Below are 24,466 nucleotides of genomic sequence, written 5' to 3'. Positions count from 1 at the left end.
CTCTCTCCCCTTCTTTCTCCTATGTGTTCTCTATTTTCTTCTCTCTCTCAAACCCTGTTGCAGTTGTGGTCAACAATTAGCACTGCGTTATCCACATCTGAAATGTTTCGTGAGCATTTCCTGCTCCACTATGAGAAATTTCTTTCACTTGGGGGGCTTTGTGGCTGTTATGCAAAGAACACAAGCCACATTACTTACTTTGGGGTTCACATCACTCATTTTCTACCACCGTTTCAATGGATCATACGATTCATTTGGAGGAATCGGTTTGTTGAGATACAAATCAGCTTCATGGCTATATGCTTAACTTTCACACCATTCCTGAAAATCTCCGTCAGTGCATATTTGGTTTCGTCGCGGCTCTTTAGTTCTGTTTTCTGTATAAAAGCTATGGAATTAATATCATCATAGTAGTAATATTGTTGAACTAAAAATAGCATTTTTTATAGATTAATGAAATAGAGAATTATGTTCAAAACTTTTAACTTCGGACAAACCACTAATAGCCAGGATGATCGCCTTGGTAGATACGATACAAGAATAAGAATAAGAATAAGGATAAGAAGCCAGTGGACCAGAATGTGAATTTCCCATTCCTACTTTAATGAGGGAGATAGGGTGCGTGTCCTAAACGCAGTAAACTCAATTGTATATTTCTTATGCATATGAGTTGCATACATACTATTAGAAAATGCTGGGAATTATTATAAGAAGTCAGTCTTGTTGTCGAAACGTTAATTAAGCAGATGGAGTTCACGAAACATTGTTTGGTGTTCTAGCCAGGACTATTCCTGTGTGTTGTTGCTATGTGAAAACTTGGCGTTCTCTCTCTTGAATTCCGCCAGAAACACAAGACACAACACGGCAAGCTGTTTAAACAAGTTGGCAATGCTAAACAAGCGCAGCTCATTCCGTCCTCACAGTTCTTCATCTATGGAATGGAGTGAGAAATAATAAATACTAATTAATGTTATTTGTTTTACGTACTACTAACTACTGTACTTTTATGGTTTTCAGAGAGCCGAAGTGGCGGAATTTAGTACCGCAGGAGTTCTTTAACTTGCCAGTAAATCTACTGACACGAAGCTGTAAATAATAATAATAATAATAATAATAATAATAATAATAATGATAATAATAATAATAATAATATAATAATAATAATAATAATATTTTTTCTTCTGTCTCAGTAACTACTTTAATGGTTTTTAGATACGCTAAAGTGCCAAAAACTTTGTCCGACATGAGTTATTTTAGGTGTCTGTAAATCTTCCGAAACAAGGCTCGCTTATTTGAGCACCTTCAAATACAACCGGCACCAGCTTCGGCTCAGAAAGCCCGCGGTCTACCATCCAAGTCAGTCATCCCGGCATGGAGTGGGATTAATCAAGAATTGTTGGGATCGATCAAGGGGGGAAAGCTGAGGTATTTCGGTCACATCATGAAAGGTGAACGATATGAATTTCTCCAACTCATCATCGAGGGGAAAATTGAAAGAAACCCCTGTGGGTGGGGACGCTGACGAAGAATACACCCACGGTATACCCTGCCTGTTGTAATAGGTGACTAAAAGGGGCGACCAAGGGATGATGAATTTAGAACCATGAAACTACTTGTGATTAGTACCATCACGCGGGGAAAACCATGGATCGCCTTTACTTGCGAGTAGTACCACTATGTTAGGTACACAATAGGTTTGTTATTGGTAGCAGCAGAGAGGGATTCACTATGGGTTTACAGCACCCGTGAATAGTATTATGCGGAACACCACGACCTTACGTTGCCTGTGATTAGTACCACTATATGGGTGACACTGTGAGTCTGCGTTGCCTGTGATTAGTACCCACTACGTGAGGAACACCACGGGATAGTACGAGTCCCTGTGATTAGTACACCTATGTGAGGAGCACCATGGGTTTACGTTGCCTACATGTAGTGCCATTATGTGAAAACACCAGAGGTCTGCGTTACTTGTGCGACGTATAATACTTGTGAGTAGTACCATAACGTTTGGAACACCGTGAGTCTACGCTACTTTTGATTAGTACCGCAACTTGAGAAATACCGTGGTTCTACTTTACTAGCGATAAGTACCATTATGAGAGGCTGTTGGCCTGGATTTTGGACCTCTTTGGGCAACAAGAATCGTCGATTCAGAATTGTGCTTTGTAAGCAGTCCCTTGGTCAGTAAGACTACTTTTTCAATACAGTTTCTGGGAAGGTGAGGCACTGCGGGTCGGATCCACTGATTGTTTTAAGTTCATAATCATTGTTCGTCACCTTTTTGAATTGTGGTCAGTGGATCGATTTTTGATTTTGTTAAAACTTTCAGTATTGTGAGTTGGCTCCGCTGATTATTTTAAATTCATATTTATCCTTTCATTCTTCATCATCACGTTTTGAATTCTAGTCAGTGGATGAATTTTGGACTTTTAAATCATTGCATTTCTTCGTATTTCGTACCATTAGGGGCTGATGACCTATATGTTAGGCCCCTTTAAACATCATCATCATCATCATCATCATCATCGTCATCATCAAAATAGAAGGACAACGATCTGTGGGGAGAGTAGAAATTCCTGGCTTAAGGACTTGCGCCGCTGGTATGGGCGAATTTCTGTTGAAATCTTTCGAGCCGTTGTTTCGCGAGTTGTCATAATCAATTATTGGATCGCCAACCTTCGTAGGGAGACGGAGTCCTAAGAAGAAGTTTGGGAAACGTTGATACATTTTTAATATATACTACATCTTCATATAAGTACTATAGTTTCATGTATTATTACATACAGCTAGCAGGAATATCACAGATGTGACCATTTTATTTGAGATTTGTTCTAAATATTTGAAAACTACTTAATTTCTCAAATTTATGTTTCTCGGCTGTTTGATACTAGTTGCTACATTCAGATCACAGAAGGTAGTAACAATACAGATCAGTTCAGGAAGACAGAATGAGAATGTCAGTTCAGATGGACTGTTTTGCATCAGGTGGGTTAACATAAGTTATTTTCCATGACCTTTGTTACAGTTTACTTAATAAGTTTACTTATTTCTTTCCATTATTAGTAATGTGTTTCTTCTTGAAAAGTTTAAGTAACAAGTACCTTTGCTTAATCCATTAAATACCATGATCACAATTTGGGGATTCTTTTGCTCCACAAATTTGTAAGCTGGCCTTATGGTTGGCAATACCGATTTTTTTTGTTTTTTTGTTTTTCCGATGTTGTTCACGACTTGTTCAAGCTTATGGACGAAGTGATCGTTGAGTTGTTTAAAACAAACCAAGTGTTGAGTGTTACTTGTAAGAAGAAATACTTGTTGTCTTCATCTCTGCGTAGTTAGAAAGTTGTATTGTTATACACATAGACAACCTATCATTCAAGAATATTATTTAGTGTCTTAATAGCATTTTGATTGAACAGCTGATTTCCTGGTGCCGTGGTGTCAGGTACTTTGACTGTTGGGGATCATGATAAACGATAGTTATTCAAAGCGTGTACTTGGTGTTACTTTTTCCTACTACTAGATTAAGAAACTTGGGAAACAGTTTAAATTATAAGAAGAAAATTAGGCATTTAATAGTGTATAAGCGGCAACTCAGTCATTGGTTTCCGTCACATTAAAGATTCCCTATGGAAAGAAAAAGCAGGCCCCGTGGTGTAGGGGTAGCGTGCCTGACTCTTACCCGGAGGCCCCGGGTTCGATTCCCGTCCAGATCAGGGATTTTTACCTGTACCTGAGGGTTGGTTCGAGGTCCACTCAGCCTAAGTGATTAGAATTGAGGAGCTGACGGTGAGATAGCGGACCCGGTCTCGAAAGCCAAGAATAACGGCCGAGAGGATTCGTCGTGCTGACACACGACACCTCGTAATCTGCAGGTCTTCGGGCTGAGCAGCGGTCGCTTGGTAGGCCAAGGCCCTTCAAGGGCTATAGTGCCATGGGGTTTGGTTTTTTATGGAAAGAAAAATCGACATCCTTGTGTTTATTATGACATTATTAGTAAAATCGAACGTTAAGTAAATAACAAAAGCAAGCAAGCAAAGCCATCTTCCTATTGGACATGATGGCCCTAAGCATTAACCAGGGACACTCTAGACTTCGAGCGCTCTGAACCGCATGAAAGCTTGCTTAGAATATACAGTAGATCGTTCATCACAGTAACAATGGTCTGAGTCATTCCAACGCAAAACCGTGCATTCTACCTCGACACATCTGAATAATCGTCTATTGAAGTCCTAAGAAAAGAACAATGGTAACGCAAGGAAACATAATATCAATATAGTATGAGGGGGGGGGGGGGGGGAGAAACACACACAATTCAATGCCGTAAGTATATTGTTAAATTTTATATCAACAGTGTAACAAACAGTCTACTTAACGTTATTACGATACGTAAAACACATTTGTTCTAGTGACTTGAGTGTGCTACAGCAACTGTACAATATCTGTGTGTAGAGCTATGTACAGATTGCCTCACACAAGCTGTAAGTTTTCTCTCCTCTGTGAAGTAATGTTGACATTGAGGACATTTCATAATAAAAGTACTCATGTCCTACTACCGAGGTACGGCTCTTTTTAGGTACACCCTCAATGGAGGTGAGATCGCATGAAGCTTTTTAACCACATACCAGCCCTCGTGTCATTCTTAAATCTCGGGTAGTACCGTGAATCGAACCTAGGGCGGCAGCTAATATCACTGACCGTTACGCTGAGGATTTCATAATTAAATCGACTCTGATCGCTCTTTCAAACATTTCCTTTGTCCACACTCCCGTCTTTTTTAAATCTGTTCACTCCCTCCACAAACTCGTCTGTCTGTCGATGTAAACTATTGTCTTGTTCTGTGTCCTTACGTGTGACGAATGTGGAGATATGCCTGGATGACATGCCATGTTCAACATTGAGTCGATAAAAGTAGTCGAAGCCTTGAAATTGTGCAGGCCAGCCATTTTAGACGCTTGTAGTGCCCACATTTGCATTTATGCTCTTGATCTATTGCGGCAGCCTGTTTTCTTTTGAAGTGAGTTTATTCTCGTCGTTTACTAGTCACATGATTTAAAATTAACTTTCAGTTTAATTTACTTCTAATGCACGTATAGCGCCTTATTGTTTTTTTAAAACTTGCTTTTACATTGCACCGACACAGATACGTCTTACGGCGACGAACGTATAGGAAAGAGCTAGGAGTGGGAAGGAGGCGGGTGTGGCCTTGATTAAGGTATTAAGATACAGCCCCAGCGTTTTCCTAGTGTGAAAATGGGAAACCACGGAAAACAATCTTCTGGGCTTCCGACAGTGGGGTTCGAGCCCACTGTCTCCCGAATGCAAGCTCACATCTACGCGCCCCTAACCGCACGGTATTTATTAGTTTGTTATAGGAATTGAAGCCCCGATTATAATAGTCTTCATAAATATTCTCCAGTATGCTGTCATCAATATCTTCCAATACCCTGGACCTCGACTTTTTTGGGTGAAGATAATTCGTACTCACTTTGTCTTGACGGTTCCTGTTACTCTGGAGATGAAAGTCTTGTACTGCTTGGACAACCACTGTCATGTGCAGACTCTTGCTCTCCTTCAAAGGCAGTGTAATTTGTACAGGGCAACGTCATACATTTCAGTGTCATCCCCATTGTATTCCTGCACTATTACGCTGTATAAGATATTCGCGAACTCCATATCCTCGACTCTGATTGCGTTTCTATATTCAGCATGTCGCAACTTTGTTTCTATTTTGACAACATTCATGGAATTACTTCTTCTCATGATGTCAATGTACACAGTTTACATCAGGGCTTCTCAAACGTCCAAAATCTCACGCGTGCAAACCGAAGCGCACAGGTCCTGCGCACCGTGCATCGGTCCGACTCTGCTCACCGGACGACTTGGCCGTGCGGTTAGGGGCGCGCAGCTGTAAGCTTGCATCCGGAAGATTGTAGGTTCGAACCTCACTGTCAACAGCCCTGAAAATGGTTTTCCGTGGTCTCCCATTTTCACACCAAGAAAATGCTAGGGCTGTACATTAACTAAGGCCACGGCCAATTCCTTCCCACTCCCAGGCCTTTAATCCCATCGTCGCCATAAGACCTATCTGTGTCGGTGTGACGTAAAGCAAAAACTGTAAATTGAAGTTACAAGAAATGACAGAATAAGGAATGATTATATTAGAGGATCATTGAAAGTGGGACCCATAGGAAAGAAGGTTCAACAAAGTAGGCTGAGATGGTATGGGCATGTGCAGAGAAAAGGGGAAATGGAAGGGTCAAGGAACAAAGGAGGACCAAAAATGAGATGGAAAGACAAGGATAGGAGAAGGTTGGAAGAGGGAAGAAGCATTGGATAGACATTTGTGGAAGTCTAGTCACCAAAGCAACGCTGACCCTACGTAACGTTGGAAAATGCGAAGAAGAAGAAGAAGAAGAAGAAGAAGAAGAAGAAGAAGAAGAAGAAGAAGAAGAAGAAGAAGAATTTCAACGGTAATAACAATGAATGCGAAAAGTTGCCAATACATTTATTAATACGCCTTAGGGTCGCTTGATTTGTTTCGTTTTCCGTCAGTTTTGCGAAGCATTCACATATCACTTCCATTTTCCGTTCCACACTTTGGTGTGGGGATAGCGTGTTTACCTCTTTATTTGGAGACCTTGGTTGCTATTTTCAGCTCGTCTACGAGTTTTAATTCCGGACTGAGGACTGGAACGGAGTTCACTCAGTCTCGGAAAACTAAATTACGAGCTACATGACAAGAGAGGCAGCGGGTCAAGTAAAAAAAGCCAAAGAGTACGGCTAAGGATGTCGTCATGCTGATCATGGTGGCACTCAAAAATATGCAGGCCATCTGGCAGGAGAGTAGCTATTTTAGCATGTTCCTTGAACGAGTTGTAAATTCGTCAACAGCACAAAATATGTAAATTTCTTTTAACATCGGATCGACAGCAAGCCTTAATTGCTTTATTAATGAGCAGATGGATGCAGAGGGAGCGGAGAGGCTAAGCCAGTATGAGAAATATTGTACATGATGCAAACTCAATACCACTGTGGAATTATCAGGTCAGGTTGTGCCTAAGTGATAAAAGAACGCACGGAACGTAATATTAGGTGATGAAATGAAGAATAATTTTGAAATATTAAATTCGAAAAGAAGCGCAAAAATCATACAAGTGAATACAACTCCTTGGCGGAATGATCAGTCAGAGTCTTCGGTTCAGAAGATCCCGACTTCGACTCCTGGCTGAGCCTAGAATTCCAGTCGGTTTTGGTTAATTCCTTGTAATACTATTAATATTATTGGTGAACGAGGTCTCATGCTGAAGAACTGTGCTCAAAACCAACGTTCCGTAGGCTAAGCGATCATTTATTTACCCTCACTCAGCTTCTAGAACTTAACACATTTCCCGTTTGTAGAAAAAATGAGTAAGCGATGGGATCTATTTGAAACGTCCACAATGCAATCAATGGATGAGATCGCCAGGTGTCCAGCAGCAAACTTATCATACCGGTAACTAAGGTTGCATCTTACTCTAACTGTACCGTAGGCGTACTAGGAAAATGCCGCAGTCTGCGCTTTCATTTGTTTTTTTTTTACATTACACTACGGTAGCTTTACAACTCTTATTTCAGAACAATAAGATGGAAAAATTTACTTTTCGAATTACTCTCGTATTTATCATTGGTAACCTGTAGGGTAATTTGCCCTTCAGTTCATTTGTGTTATAGTCCACTTTACATAACCCATGAACACCACCTCGTGGGAACCAGTGATAATGGGTAAGTGAGGATATTTAAGAATCTATTATCGTATTCATATGAAGAAAGATATGATTCTTTGTGGGGAGTACTTGGAGAGAGGATTGCCGGGCTTCGTTGCCGCGAGGGTTTTGACGTGACACTGACGGCTTCCTCGGAGAGCGATTCTCCGAAGTCATGAAAGCTTTAACAGGCCTATGCAATTCGCTGTCTCACCTTTGCCACGATTTAGGGTTTCTCGCAGCAGTAGACTTCCTCCTGAAACAAAAAATCACCACCACCACTACCACCAGTTACAGCTGTCGTTTGGCGCCTAATCATTAATATATTATCCTTCAAGTTACATGGAATCGTGGTTGTAGAATGCATTTCAGATCCAGTATTCACAACATGTAGGGATCTTTATCGAATTCTTCCTCTCAGTTTACTACCTTTGGTATGTTTACTCTGCGTCTCCTTTAGTTTTCGCTGTAGATATTAGTATGAAAACCGTAGAAGTAGTTAGCGGTACGTAAAGCATATTATTATTATTATTATTATTATTATTATTATTATTATTATTATTAGGTGTTAGTATAACTTTATTTTCGACTGGGCGAGTTGGCCGTGCGGTTAGGGTGCGCGCAACTGTGAGCTCGCATCCGCGAGATAGTGGGTTCGACCCCCCACTGTCGGCAGCCCTGAAGATGGTTTTCCTTGGTTTCCCATTTTCACACCAGGCAAATGCTGGGGCTGTACCTTAATTAAGGCCATGACCGCTTCCTTCCCATTCCTAGTCCTTTCCTGTCCGATCGCCGCCAAAAACCTGTATGTGTCGGTGCGACGTAAAGCAAATAGCAAACGAAAAAAAAAAAAAAAAACTATTTTTGCAATATACATTACGAATGATAATATAAAAGCAGCAGATACGTCCGGCTCGTTGGTTTGAGGCGTTGAGGACTTCGGTTCAGAGGGTTCCGGCTTCGATTCCCCGCCGTGTCGGTGATTTTAATCGCGTCTGATTAATGCTTGTGACTCGGTGACGGGGTGTTCGTGTTTGTCCCAACACTCTCCTCTTCATATTCAGATAACTATCACAGAAACACGCAATAGTGATTACACCCCTCCACATATGGTTGGCGTCAGGAAGGACATCCGACTGCATAACAGGACCAAATCCACGTGTGTGACAGATTTCGCACCCGCGACCCCACAGGTGTGAGAAAATCGGAAGAATAATAATAAAAAGAATATAAAGGGTACACATGAGTGCTACACGCACTACTTCTTCGGATCAGTCAGCTTATCAATATGGGTTGGCGACAATAGGGCCCCTATCAGTATGATATTGCTTTCATTTACTCGTGCCAGGCTCCTGCGTAACTCTTGCTCAACTAGTTGTCTCTTTCGACTCCGACGGCATTAAGCTTGCGAGACCTAACGAACCTTTAATTTTCACGCCCTTCCCTTTCTTTTGCCGATAGAGTACTTTCATTCTTCTAAGGGGCAGTCCGGCACCATGGCTAAATGGTTAGCGTGCTGGCGTTTGGTCACTGGGGTCCCGGGTTCGATTGCCCGCAGGGTCGGGAATTGTAACCATAATTGGTTAATTTCGCTGGCATTGGGGCTGGGTGTATGTGTCGTCTTCATCATCATCATTTCATCCTCATCACGACGCGCAGGTCGGCTAGGGGTGTCAGTATTCAAAAGACCTCCACCTGGCGAGCCGAACTTGCCTTCGGACACTCCCGGCACTAAAAGCCATACGCCATTTAATTCTTTCTAAGGGGCAGACCTTGTTCCATTCTTCTCCTCTGATAAAAGCTAAGAGGAGTTCTTGAGTCGCTTAGCCACGTTAAACTAGCCAGAGCAGGCGAAACAGAAGCACAACCTGTCAGAGGCACCCTTAGTGAAAAGAGAAAGAGCCCAGCTACGTAGGTGGACTAAGGATGGCGTGGGTTGCTCTCGTCATTCATTGTCTCGGCGGCAATCCGTGCGCGTGGTCGTACAGTACTTTAGTTTAAAGTTTTACCGTAATTTAATAATCAATTATTTTTTAAATTAATGTTCTGTTTGTGCGTTTACTTTTACTGTATTAACATTTGTAAGCTACCACAGTGGTGGTGTTAAGACCATAAACAGCAGTTGTACTCCCCTTACAGAATAACCACCACCACCACCACCACCACCACCACCACCACCACCACGTCTCCCTTAGTAACATAGTTCCTATTATAAGAACTTGGTGAAGTTAGGATAAAAATAACCAACTGCTTTCAAACATGACTGAATCTGCACCCAGTACCGTGACTTGCTATTTGTAGAATATACAGTTGTCAGTTATAAGTAGAGCCCTTCGCGGCTATACAAAATAACATCCGCATCCGCATCCGCAGATGGTTATCCGCGGATATTATTGATATTTAACTGCAGCATATTACACCAAAGATATTGAAAAGGATAGATCAATTAACACAATACAATAGGCCTGACACCTGGCACTATAACCCCTTGGTGCTCCCCTCTTGAAGGACATAAATGTCTCTCTAAGAAAGCCTGTCTGATCAGCTGGGAGAATACTTGCACTTACACCAGACGTAAATATGAACTCTCAGTTCAATTCTCTCTTGTTTCTCCAGGCAAATAATCATTTATAAATACCTTCAGATGTCATTTTATCTCAATGCTTCAACCATATTCGGCATCATCATCATTATTATTATCTCATTCTTAATCTGTCATCATAAGCATTTTCACATACACTGTTTTGCCTTCCATTCCACACACGAGTACCACAAATCCTTGTTATTTACATGTCGAGAAGATCATAAATCGACAGGTAGTTATTTAACATAACGATCACTCGCGCAACTATCTATATCAATGTTCGCACCTCGAAATCATCTCTTTCTGGATGTCAGCATCCTTAACATTGTAACCGTACAACAGGGTTACAGATTCCATTCAGTATTTATTATTATTATTATTATTATTATTAACCCGATTCATTAGATTTTATATATTCTGTTTCTCATCATTTAGACTGTAATAATTAGGTATCACGTATATTATTGTATTGAATCATAAGTTAAGTGAAATTTGTTTGTAATTATTCTGTATTGTAGTAAGTGAGATTTGTTGGTTTCATATTGTCATGCTGTGGCTTGTAACTCTGGCGAGATGAGCTGGCATAGTATTTTGCAATCGAGGCTATGTTTAACTGAGAATGTTATGTGCAAGTAGATTTCCCGGTGACGCATTCAGCATAGTCATCCTCAATCCGCTTGGGCACGCTTAGACAACACTTGACTGATGACATCAGTGCGTGGGCACGTGATTGCGACCAAGTGCCAGTATTCGCCAGCTACTGTATGTTGAAGTGGAAGGGATGAACAGAGAGTAGGGAAATGAGTCGTCATCGCGAGGTTATAAAAGTCGATGCGACGGTGGTGAGAGGTATCATATCTATCAGATCATATCGTTCATATCATATCGTTCAGATCATATGTAACAGTCAGATGTATCAAATGGAAGAAGTGGCCTTAGAGTGATGGTCAGAGCTAAAAGTGGTGTTTTCAAGAGATCTTGTAATAATCGAGGAGGTCTACAAGTGGTGGTTGTATCCGAGCAGAGACGGGTACTGTGCTGATAAAGAAACATCATCTTCTTGTGAGGATGGACTTCACAAGATGTTTCAATAATATTTTCCAATTACTTATAATATATGGAGTGGACGTATTTACATTGGAGCTCCCTACACGCGTACATGGTATGTAGGCCAACTCCTTGTTATATAAGAAGATAACAGCAGACGGCTCCCGACTTCAGCTCATAGGTTTTCCCAAGAATTTAAAGTTCAACAGCGGTGTATGCAGACATCAGGTAATTAAAGCATCAGACATGTTATGCTTTCATAACATGAAGAAGAATGTAATCAGCGGCGATATCACATCTCACTTCAAGTTCATGCCAAAAGCTTTTTTTGTTTAGATTAAATTTTCCTTTTATTTTTACCGCAAATCTCACTATATATATATACATATATAGTTAAATTAAAAGACGTCAATGCTTGTTCATTGTGACGTAAATTATAGTCATAAACTCAGTTTTATTTTAATTAGAATAAGTGATTCCAGTTCCATGTACAATCCTCAGTTGTGGAAATGCAACAGTAATTTAATATTGTCCTGATCCATATCCCTGTATATTGCCAGATATGTGAGTTTATCACCTCACGCCTTGAGATAATTGATATAAGAGGTTTGCTCTACCGAATTTTGTTGTTTTTCTTAAAAATCAACTGGCGCTCAAACAAATTTATATTGTATGGAAGATATGAAGGTATAAGAGTAGTGGTTGGAGTAGCCACAACATTTAAAGGGGGTGGCTGTACGCATGCATTAAAGTAGTGAAGCATTTGAATAATATATATTTCAAACATTGAGAAAACCATCTCAGCTAATTTATTTGGAACGGATTATGAAGTCCTCTGAATTATCACCTCCACCCTTATGAATGCTTCACTCAAACACATTACACTTTGAGGCCTTATACACTAATTGATGAAAAAATCCACAGAATAAATGTGTGATTAACCCATAATCACAGAAGACAAAACGAAATTAAACTAAATAATGAAAACTTTACCCCATTGAAACACGCATATTGCGTCATCTACACGTTATCACAAATATCAAAATGCACACTGAAAAATTATGTTCACAAAGTTAAGTGTGACACGTGACTGCGACACTTATGATTTTCATGCTTAGGAATATCATGGAATGTACTTATCATTTGCTTGTGTAACCATGCTGTTCATCAGGAGGTACCCATATGGATACCTCAGATAGTCCTAGGTTAATCTTCTTCGGGGTTGAATCCATGGTGTCTTGATCTGCAGTCTCCTACTGTTGGAAGTTCTATGTGGTCCTTGAATGAAATAATGCAGGCAAACCGGCGCGTTCTGGTAGGGTAGAATCCGTGTTCGACGAGCACTTACACACATGGGAACAAGGGAGGAATCAGTTATTGAAGCACTGTCTAAATGTTTTCGAATAACATGATATTGATCCACTCATAGACTCGAATAGACAATCTGAATATCGGTTGCAGTCCCTGAAGAACGCTACTCGATTCCCTTCTATTATGAAGCGACACAGTTACTGGCTTTATTTATTTCTACGTGAGCGTCACTTGTTCATTTATAGAGCGCTTCCTGGCTAATCTAACACATTTTACTTGTTAGGATTGTCGTCTCCTACACTGCACGTGCCTTAAATCCCGGTACATTAATTATTTGTACTTTATAGTCAACAACTCACTCCGTCATGATGATTACTGGAATATTATCCGTTCCTTGAAACCTGTCCATGTGAGCCGTCACTGGTATTTCCTGTCTGCATTCCCTTAATATATATTGGGATTAGAATCCCATAAATCCACACACCACAATTCTAATTCACACCAGAAAATAGGACTGTATTAGGAACTTGTATCGGCCTAATGAAGAGTAGACTTCCGTCTATCACAATAGCGGGCAACACTGGTTAACTCTGGATCACAATGAATGACTTCGAGTCTGAATATCGAATGAGTAACACTGTTTGACACACTGGACGACTGAGGTAACGAATGAGTAACTAAGAGCTGTCCTGTTATCCTTTTATAGTAAAAGGGGGTCGTCGACGCTGGAGAGGGTAAGCTCCGCCCACATGTGACAAATTGGTCCGCTAATAATGACCCCTCAGAATCGTATGAATATTATTTTTGTAGAACTTAACTTCCTCTTTTCACTGATCTACTTTCGTATAAATCGCATCGCTAAATCTCTAGTAATCTCACAAGCTTTCTCTTGGATATTAGCGAGCGAAGTAGTATGAGGCGGGGAATCCCCCGTCTCTGTCAAGATAAGCTCTCCCGACATATGGTTTCCATTACGTACATCTGTCTAATGTGCGTCATTATTGACACGTTCTTCCATGATTAAATATTGTAAATTATGCCGATGTCAACGAGGCCTTACTTGTAAATTTCTAAGGGTTGTACAAAAATGTATTATTATTATTATTATTATTATTTATTGATGCGCGAAATTTGTAAGTTGGTATTCCAAGAATATACAGGGAAATCGCCGAGAATATCCAGTTCTCAAGTTAGAATCCTGTAAAGTTAACTCCGCCTCCTGACCTAGACAGTCTCTGCGTGTGGCGTGTTATTTCTTTCTCGCTCGCTGGATGGAGAGCGTAATTTCAAGGTTTCGCTGTACTGAGAGCTCTCTCTCTCTTGGTACGCGCAATTAGAGCTTCACGCTTCGAGCTAGCGCAGCGCCGCTCGTATCCCATACCGGGCGTAAAATGCATATTACGACCAAATATGTCGTAGAATGACGCAGAAAACGGCATATATAAGTCTTGCTGAGCCTCATGACATGCCTATTAGCATGGTATTGTACGGTTACAATATGAGCTTCATTAGTGAGACCCAGGGGTGTGAAAATATCTGGAAATGGAATAAAAACATACATTTACCACCGTCACCGTTCTAGTAATTACAATTCAAGGTCTAAAGGGGAAATACTCCTACAAAAACAAGGCACCTGCAAACAAATGGTTACTGCCCAGCTAGCATTCAACCGAGTATACCAGCAGTTGGCGTGTACACGGTAAATTACATAATTACACACGCATATCACTACTGTGAATTATGCTATTTGCGTTTGACACGGCAAAAACGAGAACAAATTGCAACAACAATTGCTGTCCGTATTCCTATGAGCACAATTTTAGATAAAATTTGAAGTTCCACATATGACCAATTACAAATATTGTACTTACTTTCTCAAAACGATTTTCCTAATATTGAGTCTCAATCTAAACTGCAATATGATGCGGCATCAGGACGAGGGAATAAGTGTGAAAGCACGCCATGCAGGAGTCTGACAATGTGTACACGCATGCACGGAAATGGTTTCCCGATATAAACAAAACATGACACCCCCACCTCCTCGGTAAACGTATTGCTACAGATAGACAACCCACTACAAGAAATACTTTGTTGTGATTGAATGGGCACAATAGAAGATGTATAGAAATGCATACACTGTGCCTTCAGCACTATTATACCTGGTGAATCCCTTACCCTCATTTTCGGTATCGGAGTGGTCTTCAACACTACTCCTTCACTCCCTCCCCTCATTTTCAGTATCTGATTGGGGCAGTGTTGATTGTTTATGTCGGGACACCACTTCTGTGCATGCGTGTACAAATCTATAAGCTGCAAGATGCAGAACATACATGACTAAACCAAAATAATTTCGTATTGTTGCTTACGAACGGTGCGCAGCGATGTATGTTGAAGTATGGAAACAAGTGTGTGTGTGTGTGTGTGTGTGTGTGTGTGTGTGTGTGTGTGTGTGTGTGTGTGTGTGTGTGTGTGTGTGTGTGTGTGTGTGTGTGTGTGTGTGTGTGTGTGTGTGTGTGTGTGTGTGTGTGTGTGTGTGTGTGTGTGTGTGTGTGTGTGTGTGTGTGTGTTACGGTTTTGAGTTGGTCACAGTACTCGTACTTGACGACCTGAGGCAAGGATTTCCTTGAGCATTTATGCTTTCAAACAAAACAAATCAAACTATGTTGACATTGTGAAGTTACGGGACCTCCCAAGAAAAGATTTTGTGCTTGGCATGTAGGCCTAGGCGTAAAATCCTCTCTAAAACAAAGAAAAGTGAAAATCAGGTAGACTTGTATACACTCGTGCGAACAATAATGCAGAAAAGCGGGGACCTCTGAGGACTGAAAATGAATTAATGAAGATCCTGCTACGCCGAATTCGGAAATTATTTGCTGAATTCTTATGTTCTCTGTAAAGTGTTGTGGGTTTACTGCTACATAATTCACACTAGTTTAAAAACAAGTATGCATCTCGAAAGAATGTACGGAACAATAAAGCACATCCCTAACTCCAGGGCAAAAATGCGAAGCGTCGAGATAAAGCTTTGATATGCTATTATGACTTTCGTCAGAGTTAAACGGATTAGTCATTCTCCATAAAGGGAAAGTAGCGTTAAAAGTATCACGTCTGAGATAACGACGCAAAAAACGTAAAGAAGCCTTTTTGTCTCAAGCGATGATGTATTTTAAACGGTGACTCAAGGGATGTAATATCTTCTTCGCAGATGAAAAAAATTTATGTCACAAAGATCAATGGACTTTGCGAATGCAACATAGTTTGTGATTGTGACGCATGTAAAGCAAGCATTCGTCAGTACGCATGTACTTGTATTGACTCGGCAGTTGAATAGAATATGTGTAAACGTATTCATCTTGTGTGCCGTGCCATAAATGATTCCAGTCAGGGTCAAGTTAACGTAAACACAGATTCTCTGGTGATAGATGAAGCCGCAACATCAATGAATGAGGTTGAAATGCTTACAACATTTCTTAGAAAGCCCACAAACATCCTCATCACTTGAAACAAACAAACAAACAAACAAACAAACAGACAGACAGACAGACAAACAAACAAACAAACAAACAAACAAACAGACAAACAAACAAACGAAAAAGAGTATAAATTCATACAAAACTACAGAAATGACTAACAGAATAAATCAATAGGCACAGAAAAGAAATTCAGGCATTAGAAAACCACTTTGCAACACTGTATTCAATATTGCCTGCTGGCAGGTGCAACAAGAAACATGTACAGAGCGATTCAAAGCTAAGCGTCGCTGGCCCAGGAACAAAAATTCTGTCCCCAGAGATTATTTTCAACAAGGAAATCTAAGATAAAAATCTAAAAGTAAAATGTGCAAGCTTATTCTGGAGGAAAGTAATGCTTTTGCCACAAACATTCTCTTTCAGCCACAATGTTCAACAGAGAATGAAATGCAAATATTAATGTAAATTCAAGACAGTTTGTGCGTGTGTGTCTGTGTTCTAATTATAGTTGGTTGACCAACATCCCATTTTCATTGTACTGTTATCGCACTTACTCCAATGTAAGTCGGACAAATATAGAGCTGCACGTGATTTTATTATTGAAATTCTAAAATTATTGTATGTGGACAATATAAGTGCTTCAGAAGTTCAAGCAGGAATATTTAGTTACTGCATTTGAAACTGCCCTCGGTGCTCAGCTCAATGATCCAGAAATCTGCGAGTATAAAAGAGTACATATTTGACACGGATTGTTTTCTCTTCATTTGCAAGGTGTATTTGAAAAGCGTTATGCTGTAAAGTTGATTTGACATTTCATTGTTCCTTTGATCTGGGATTTCCACAGGTCATACTGTCCATTTCCTTCCCTTCCGACCTCTCGTCATTAACTGCAGTTCTTACAGCTTACAAGATGCTTAAGAAGCGCCTGCACGAAATGAGTTAAAGATTTCATCGGTGCTTTCTCTAGACAAGCAAGAGAGGTGTGGTTTGGACTTAGGAACCATTGTATCGGACAAGGGTCTCAGCGGTAGTCCGTGATGGGAGTCTCTTCAGTCGTTGTGCTTGCCCACAGTCTCATTTTTTAATTTTCGAACGACAATAGTCGAGACAGAAATATTGTATTTGTTCAAACGATCTTCGACTTTTGACGAAACTTAAGGTTTCGTGACCTATAAATACACACACAAATGGCTTTATCAATGTAAGTGTTATTTAAAACATAGGGGCTCCGTTTTAAACTATTGCAAGCCGGGTTGAGTGGCTCAGACGGTTACGGCGCTGGCCTTCTGACCCCAGTTTGGCAGGTTCGATCCTGGCTCAGTCCGGTGGTATTTGAAGGTGCTCAAATACGTCAGCCTCGTGTCGGTAGATTTACTGGCACGAAAAAGAACTCCTGCGGGACTAAATTCCGGCACCTCAGCGTCTCCGAAAACCGTAAAAGAGTAGTTAGTGGGACGTAAAACAAATAACATTATTATTATTATTATTATAAACTATTGCAAGGTATTGAAACATGGAGGCGTGTAGCAGACAAATACATGACTGGTAGCGTTTAGTCTGCCATTAACTAACACTAATCGCTATAAAAACTATACAGGCACACAATCCACTAGTTCGCTTTCTCTCTCTCTGTTATTCAGTATATTCAGTCTAACACTTAAGAGCTAAAAATACACACACACGAACATTCACATCTGAAACTGTCACTTGGACCCCAGGGCAGTTCACGATTAAATTCACTGTACCACACTTTACAGTTTACGTGCGCGCGCAACATATATATACTTCTCAGCAGTCTGTACATTGTACACTGTTCGCACACACTCCAGTCCACATTTTATGTCCCTCGTCGCTCAGCTGCACTGTCATCCCTCATCGCTCAGTTGGACTGGTCTGCATTTGTCGTCAGTTCACACACAATAGTACGGCCAGTGCTTTACAGCACACGCTCCACGGAACTGAACTGTCACAATCGTAGGCAGAACTGAGCTCAGACTGTGCCGTCACAAACTACTACTTCTACTACTACTACTACTACTACTACTATTACTAAATGTTTTCGTTCCTCCCCGAAAGGGGAAAGGTGGGCCTGCTATATGGTGACGCCGTCTCTCAGGCCAGGAGATTTGTATCGGATAAGGAGATGTGCGGAGAAAATGAGAGGGATGGCTGCCGTGGCCTATACTAGGAACTGTCCCGGCACTCGCCTTTGTGCAGGAGAATGAAAAAACGGAAAAATCATTCTCAGGACAGCCGACGGTGGGACCAACCTCTCTCCGTCTCCCGAATACAGAGGCGTAGATCCACGGTAGATCCGTGGCCACCCCTCCTCTGCACGGTTGGACGGTCGGAGTGCAGAGATGTCGAACCACGGACCAGCCGTGACCACTTATGGGCGAAGACCCACTCTACATCCACCGACTTCACAATCTCATCCTGTCTGTCTTATATAGGAAGGCCAGCCCTTCCAGATACTTCGTGAGAGTAGAAGCCCATGGAAATCTCTGGAATCAGAAGTGTGTGGGTTCCTCTCGCGCTATCCGGGAGGTCTGCGATTAGTGACGACAGTGGTGGTGGCAGCGGGCGGGCCAATTCGCGTCTGACTCGTCTCTGACTTGTTGCCTGCAATGGCGGGAGGGTGCGGCCATAACTCGGTGATATCGCCCGCCGTTAGAGCCAGGCTAGCTTGCTCCCCCCAATGCTGCACATTGAAATGGCGCACAACGTCACAATATATTAAGGCTACAGACTGCTTCTGAAACGATGTTTCGTTAATTGCTCCAATTGACTCTACTGAAAAATGTAAGTTAGAAGAGTTGGTTCTTTTCTTACTTTCAATGCCCTGTGATTATTGGACTGCATGTTTAGTAGACACAACATATCACTCTACTTACCACCACAGACACACGCATTAGTGAACATATCACCCCACGTAAGATTAGCGTTAAGGACACCAGGTCATAAAACTGGGCCAAATATGCCCAAGTGGGAAAAATTGCCAGGAAGAAGAACAAGATGACTCCTTCAAAACTCATAATTTTGAAATAAAATTACTTCTCCTTTGTTACGTTTAGACTTTTCATTTAGACTTTATTGCTAAATTGTCTTGGGAATCGAGATCAATAGCATATCGTTGTTGCGCCTACAAAAACTGTTATTGTTGAAGAAATACTGACCCGCAGCACATATATCATAGGAGCGAGAATTTGCACACTATTGAACCTTAGATGAAGAACCTTACCCGCCAAATTTATAAGCTTAAATATGTCGCACGCAGGCGCAACAACGGACAACTTCGATATAACAAGTGGTGTCGTTATAATACTGATGCAACATTACCCACAGTTATTCGTTGTTGACAATTGCTTAAAAGGCGCATTCCAACACAACAAAAGGATCATTAATTTGTCGCACTGATTAGTAAAATCGAAAAGAAAAAAGAATAAAAGAAAAGGAAATGTCAAAGTTCAGTATGAGGTGAATAAAGGGGAATTGGAATCCTGTCACATGAAGAATATGGTAGCTCTCAAATGAAGCGACCAGCAGGAGACAATGTCGATTACGATGCACGATGCTACGTGTAAGAAAATAGGTGGTATAATTAATATTCAGACAACTCGAAATGCACCATGAACTATAATGAAAGTATGGGCAAAGCGGATATGATGCTCAGTGGTATCGATTCAATGGGAAAATCAGTGAAGTGGTGTAAGATATTTATATTTCATATTCTAGAATTCATTTTGATCAATGCTCATTCCTTGTACCGGTACATGACAAGAACTGGAAAAGTAGTACCATTCCCTGTATTTCACCTGGCAGTTATCCACCAGATCGTGGAGAAAATTGCTCGCGAGCTGCATAACCGCAGATCTGAAGGCCATTGATTTCCATCGATAGTCCACTGCGACTTACTACGAAATATAATCCAGTCATTATCCCTCCCTCTGTCTAAGAAGGGCAGTGGAGTTCGTGTGTCTTGTATCCAACCAGATCACACGAAGATAAGAGAGTCGAGATGTATGTGTGGTGAATATAGTGTGTCATACCCTGTTTCAGGGATTCTCTCAAGCCCTCCTAGATTATTTTCAGAACCATTTTACGTATATACACTCAAGATTTATCAGCGTGTTTTACACATGTTCTTCCATTAAAACCTCAAAAAATAATGCTTAAAAGGGTAATTGTTAGCGTGCTTCAATTAAAAAAGACCTGGTTTATGAGGATCGTCTATCATCAGATAATGGTGTATACCCTCGTAAATTAATATTTCACTTCACCCTCAAAATGTATCTCTACTGAGGTTTCCTTTCTATAACACTTTCACTTTGCGAAAGAAAGCTATTCAACTGAGGCGACAATGTTACTCTTATTAAACGAATTTTCATGTTTTCTTTATGATTTTGTACACACTGTCCCTGATCTCATACCTAATCTAATACGCCGTGAAGGTTGGTCAAATTGCGGTTACGTAATATTTGATTGACCTCTAAATAAACGGCACTATTATTTTAAACAAGGAGAAGAAAATGCCCGGCGTTATTATAGAAAATATGAAGTGGTTATTATTATTATTATTATTATTATTATTATTATTATTATTATTTACAAAACACGTGCTTGTTTAGCTGCGATATTGGGCACCAAATACAGTATCTCATCTGTTGCGAAATCGGGAGGTTGTGGGTTCGGATCCCACTGGTGTCTGGTTGGCCATTTTTGTTCTGTACTTAACATCTCTTCAACACGTACTAAATGTACGTAACACGACTTAATAGGTTGAGAGTGTACATAGTGTTGTGAATGTTAATATTAAAATACCTGTGGTCTAACGGGTGTGATGGCTAAGTGACTTAGGTGATCGTGATTGTGAATGAATGAAGCTGGCAACTGCCGTACCTTGAATTTCACATTCTATGTTTTCTTCCATTCAGTTCTACATTTCTAGTATATTGTTTATCTGTAATGCCTTCCTAATGAAGTCATTACTTATCTCTTCAAGTATCCGACCGCCCGTCACAGTGTTTACATACCGCGCTTCCTCGACTTTCTCCCTGATAACTGCGTCAGCGTATTGCTGGTTTCTTTGTAATCCTTGAGAGTATTTACTATCTTTTTATACGAATTTAGTAATTTAATTTACACTTTACATTATTATTATTATTATTATTATTATTATTATTATTATTATTATTATTATTATTATTATTATTCCTTCCCAAGAGAACGTGTCTTGTGAGATGTACAGCAAAAGTGAGACCTACGCTAGGCTGGCATTGCTTCCAAATCTTTCTTTCTTAATCTGCTTACCCTCTCGGGTCGGTTTTTACCTCGGACTGAGCGAGTGATCCCACCTCTACCGCCTCAAGGGCAGTGTCCTGGAGCTTCAGACTCTGGGTCGGGGATACACCTCCCGAGGCTGAGTAGAACCCGTTCCAGCCCTCTTATCGAGCCCGGGCCTCCGGGGATGGCAGCTAATCACACTAACCACTACACCACAGAGGCGGACTGCTTCCAAATCACTTGTCTTTATTCCTGTTAGACTCTCCTTGATCAAATATTATTTTACGACCTCTACGGTTTAAGGTTTGTGGGATTTCCTCCTTCCCGTCGTCCTTATTTACCCGAAAAATTCAGAGTGATTGCCTTGCTTTTAAGCCCTGTAAAATGAATGAAGGAATGAATTAATCAGTCGGTCATCAGAATTATCCATCTCCCGCGTGGCTTCGATTTTTTGTTTGAAACATTATCAGGTAATAGTGTACATAGTGTTGTGAATGTTAATATTAAAAAAACCTGTGGTCCAACGGGTGTGATGGCTAAGTGACTTAGGTGATGGTGATTGTTGTGTTAAGGGGAAGTACAAACGCATGACCATAGCAGAGTAACTCTGATCGAAAGATAAAAGTCAATAGGTTCGACTCTCGGAAGATTGAAGGTGTCTGTTAAAAGGGAAAGGCACAAATCGAGTGAATATGGAGGACTCCTTAGACCTCGCACACCTTACACCGTCAGTCATATATGAACAAGAGTTCAGCGAGGGAGGTCGGGTAAGAAAGGTGAGGAGCCTGGCACAAGTAAGTGAAAGGAATATCAGGTCCACTTAGAGGCCCCGTGGTCACCACATTAATCTTCGAAGTTGAAAACGCCAAGGGACTCATCTCATTTAGTTGTCTCTTATGTTTTTGTTTGTTTACACTTTACTTTACGTCGCCCTGACGAAGATGGTTCTTTTTTGCTATTTGTTTTACGTCGCACCGACACAGATAGGTCTTATGGCGACGATGGGACAGGAAAGGCCTAGGAATGGGAAGGAAGCGACCGTGGGCTCAAGGTACAGTCCCAGCATTTGCCTGATGTGAAAATGTGAAACTACGGAAAATCGCTTCAGGGCTGCCGACAGTGGGGTTCGAACCCACTATCTCCCGGATGCGAGCTCACAGCTGCGCGCTCCCAACCGCACGGCGAACTCACTCGGTACTAATAATGTCAGATTAAATAGTTAGGTGTAACTCTAAACCGGCAACTGTGGGTTCAGTTCGCATTTAACGCTGGTTTGAAATTCAAAACTTTAAAAATATTCTGTCACGTTATTAACTATGTTTCCATCTCTCTTGCCAACGGCCGTAGCCGTGTTGAAACACCGGATCCCGTGAGATTTCCGAAGTTAAGCAACATCGGGCGTGGTCAAGATTTGGATGGGTTACCACGCGCTGTTGGTGGGGGTAAGGGAATGGAGGATCGGAATGGAACTGGCCACCCTACCATACGTAAACTCCGGCTCAGGCACACCTCTACGGAGGCTCTGACCTCGGGCAGAATACACCCTTACATTACCATTGCTCTTAACGCCGTAGTAAAATATTACACAAGATGTTGAGTAATACATATCACAGACTCCATGACTTCGTAGAGGATTTGGAGTGGATGAATTCTTCATTAGCAGCAGATGTCCGGAAAGGGACTTTCCTTAGAAGATTATCCGTCGTGTGACGTCAGTAATCTGTACTTACTACTTTCGATTGTCTACTGCACAGAGATTTAAATCATTTCCTTGTTCTGAATTATTGTTCATCTCAGTACTTGGTCGTTGACCCTATTGAGGTAGGAAATACTTTTATAAACATATGTTTTGATTTTATTTCTATTACATCATATTGCGTTTCTAGGTATGGTTTCCCAATTCAAAATTATTTTAATACTTATAGCCATCAACTAATCTTGGCAGACTCATTGGCTGAATGGTGAGCGGCGAGGCTTCCGGTTCAGAGGGCCCGGGCTTCGATTCCCGGCAGAGTCGGGGATTTTAATCTCGTGTGATTAATTTTTCTGGCTCAGGGACTGGCTGTTTGTGTTTGTCCAAACCTCTTCATATTCGGACAACACATCACACTACCAACCACCACAGAAATACGCAACACAACCCTCCAAGTAGGGTTGGCGTCAGGAAGAACATACGACAGTAAAACACATGCGCGACACAGTTCGTATCCACGACCCCACATGTGTGTGAAAAGTGGTGGAAAAAGCAGATAGCCACGTACTAGTCCTAGGAGTTTACAAATTTCTCAAAACCCCTTGCACATCAACTGTCATTTACTTATGATGATGATGATGATGATGATGATGATGATGATGATGATGATTTTTCTAAATATACCTTACCAAAACTCTACCATCTCATTTCATAACACAAGAAAATTGCAATATACCAGGCCTTAGGAGCTCCCGTTCTTTTAATTTTCCCTAAGTGATATTACATTGTTTGTTTGTTTGTTTGTTTGTTTGTTTGTTTGTTTGTTTGTTTGTTTGTTTGGGTACTCATCCCGAAGGTCGGTCTGATCCTCAACAGCTCCGCCATCAGCTGGCATGGCCTAGGCTTCGCTGAAGAGGTATGCTAAGTAAACGAGTGGTGACGCAGTTTCCCGTTGCTTTCCTCACCGATCTCGGTTATTGCATATCAGTCGGCTAAGCCCACTGAAATGCATATACCAGCCGGTCCTATGAGTGACATTTTCACACTGTTTATAATAGGGACTGGTTGCGTGAGGAATGGCATTTCTACCTTCGTAGTCAGAAGTCGAAGCCAAGGATGGCACTGAGACAGGTCAATGAAAGTAACAAATTTGATCTAATTCATACCAGAAAACATAGTGCACTGTAAACACTAGGTCTCGCTAGCGAAGGCACCACAGTATATAAAATGGAAATGAAACGAACTCTAATGTTGAAGAGTGCACAAACGCCCAGCCTCCGAGCCAGAGGAATTAGTCAATGAAAGTTAAAATCCTCGAACCCGAGACCCA

General features: G+C 41.1%; 1 protein-coding gene across 1 annotated transcript in view; it reads left to right on the top strand.

Annotated features, from left to right (window-relative positions):
• gol (goliath) overlaps positions 1-24,466 on the top strand; it is a 661,624-nt gene that overhangs the window by 159,263 nt on the left and 477,895 nt on the right. The window lies entirely within an intron of this gene.

Source organism: Anabrus simplex, chromosome 3, assembly GCF_040414725.1.
Source record: "Anabrus simplex isolate iqAnaSimp1 chromosome 3, ASM4041472v1, whole genome shotgun sequence".
NCBI lineage: Eukaryota > Metazoa > Arthropoda > Insecta > Orthoptera > Tettigoniidae > Anabrus > Anabrus simplex.
The sequence above is the reverse complement of the archived record's forward strand: the minus strand, read 5'-3'. Positions and strand labels throughout refer to the sequence as shown.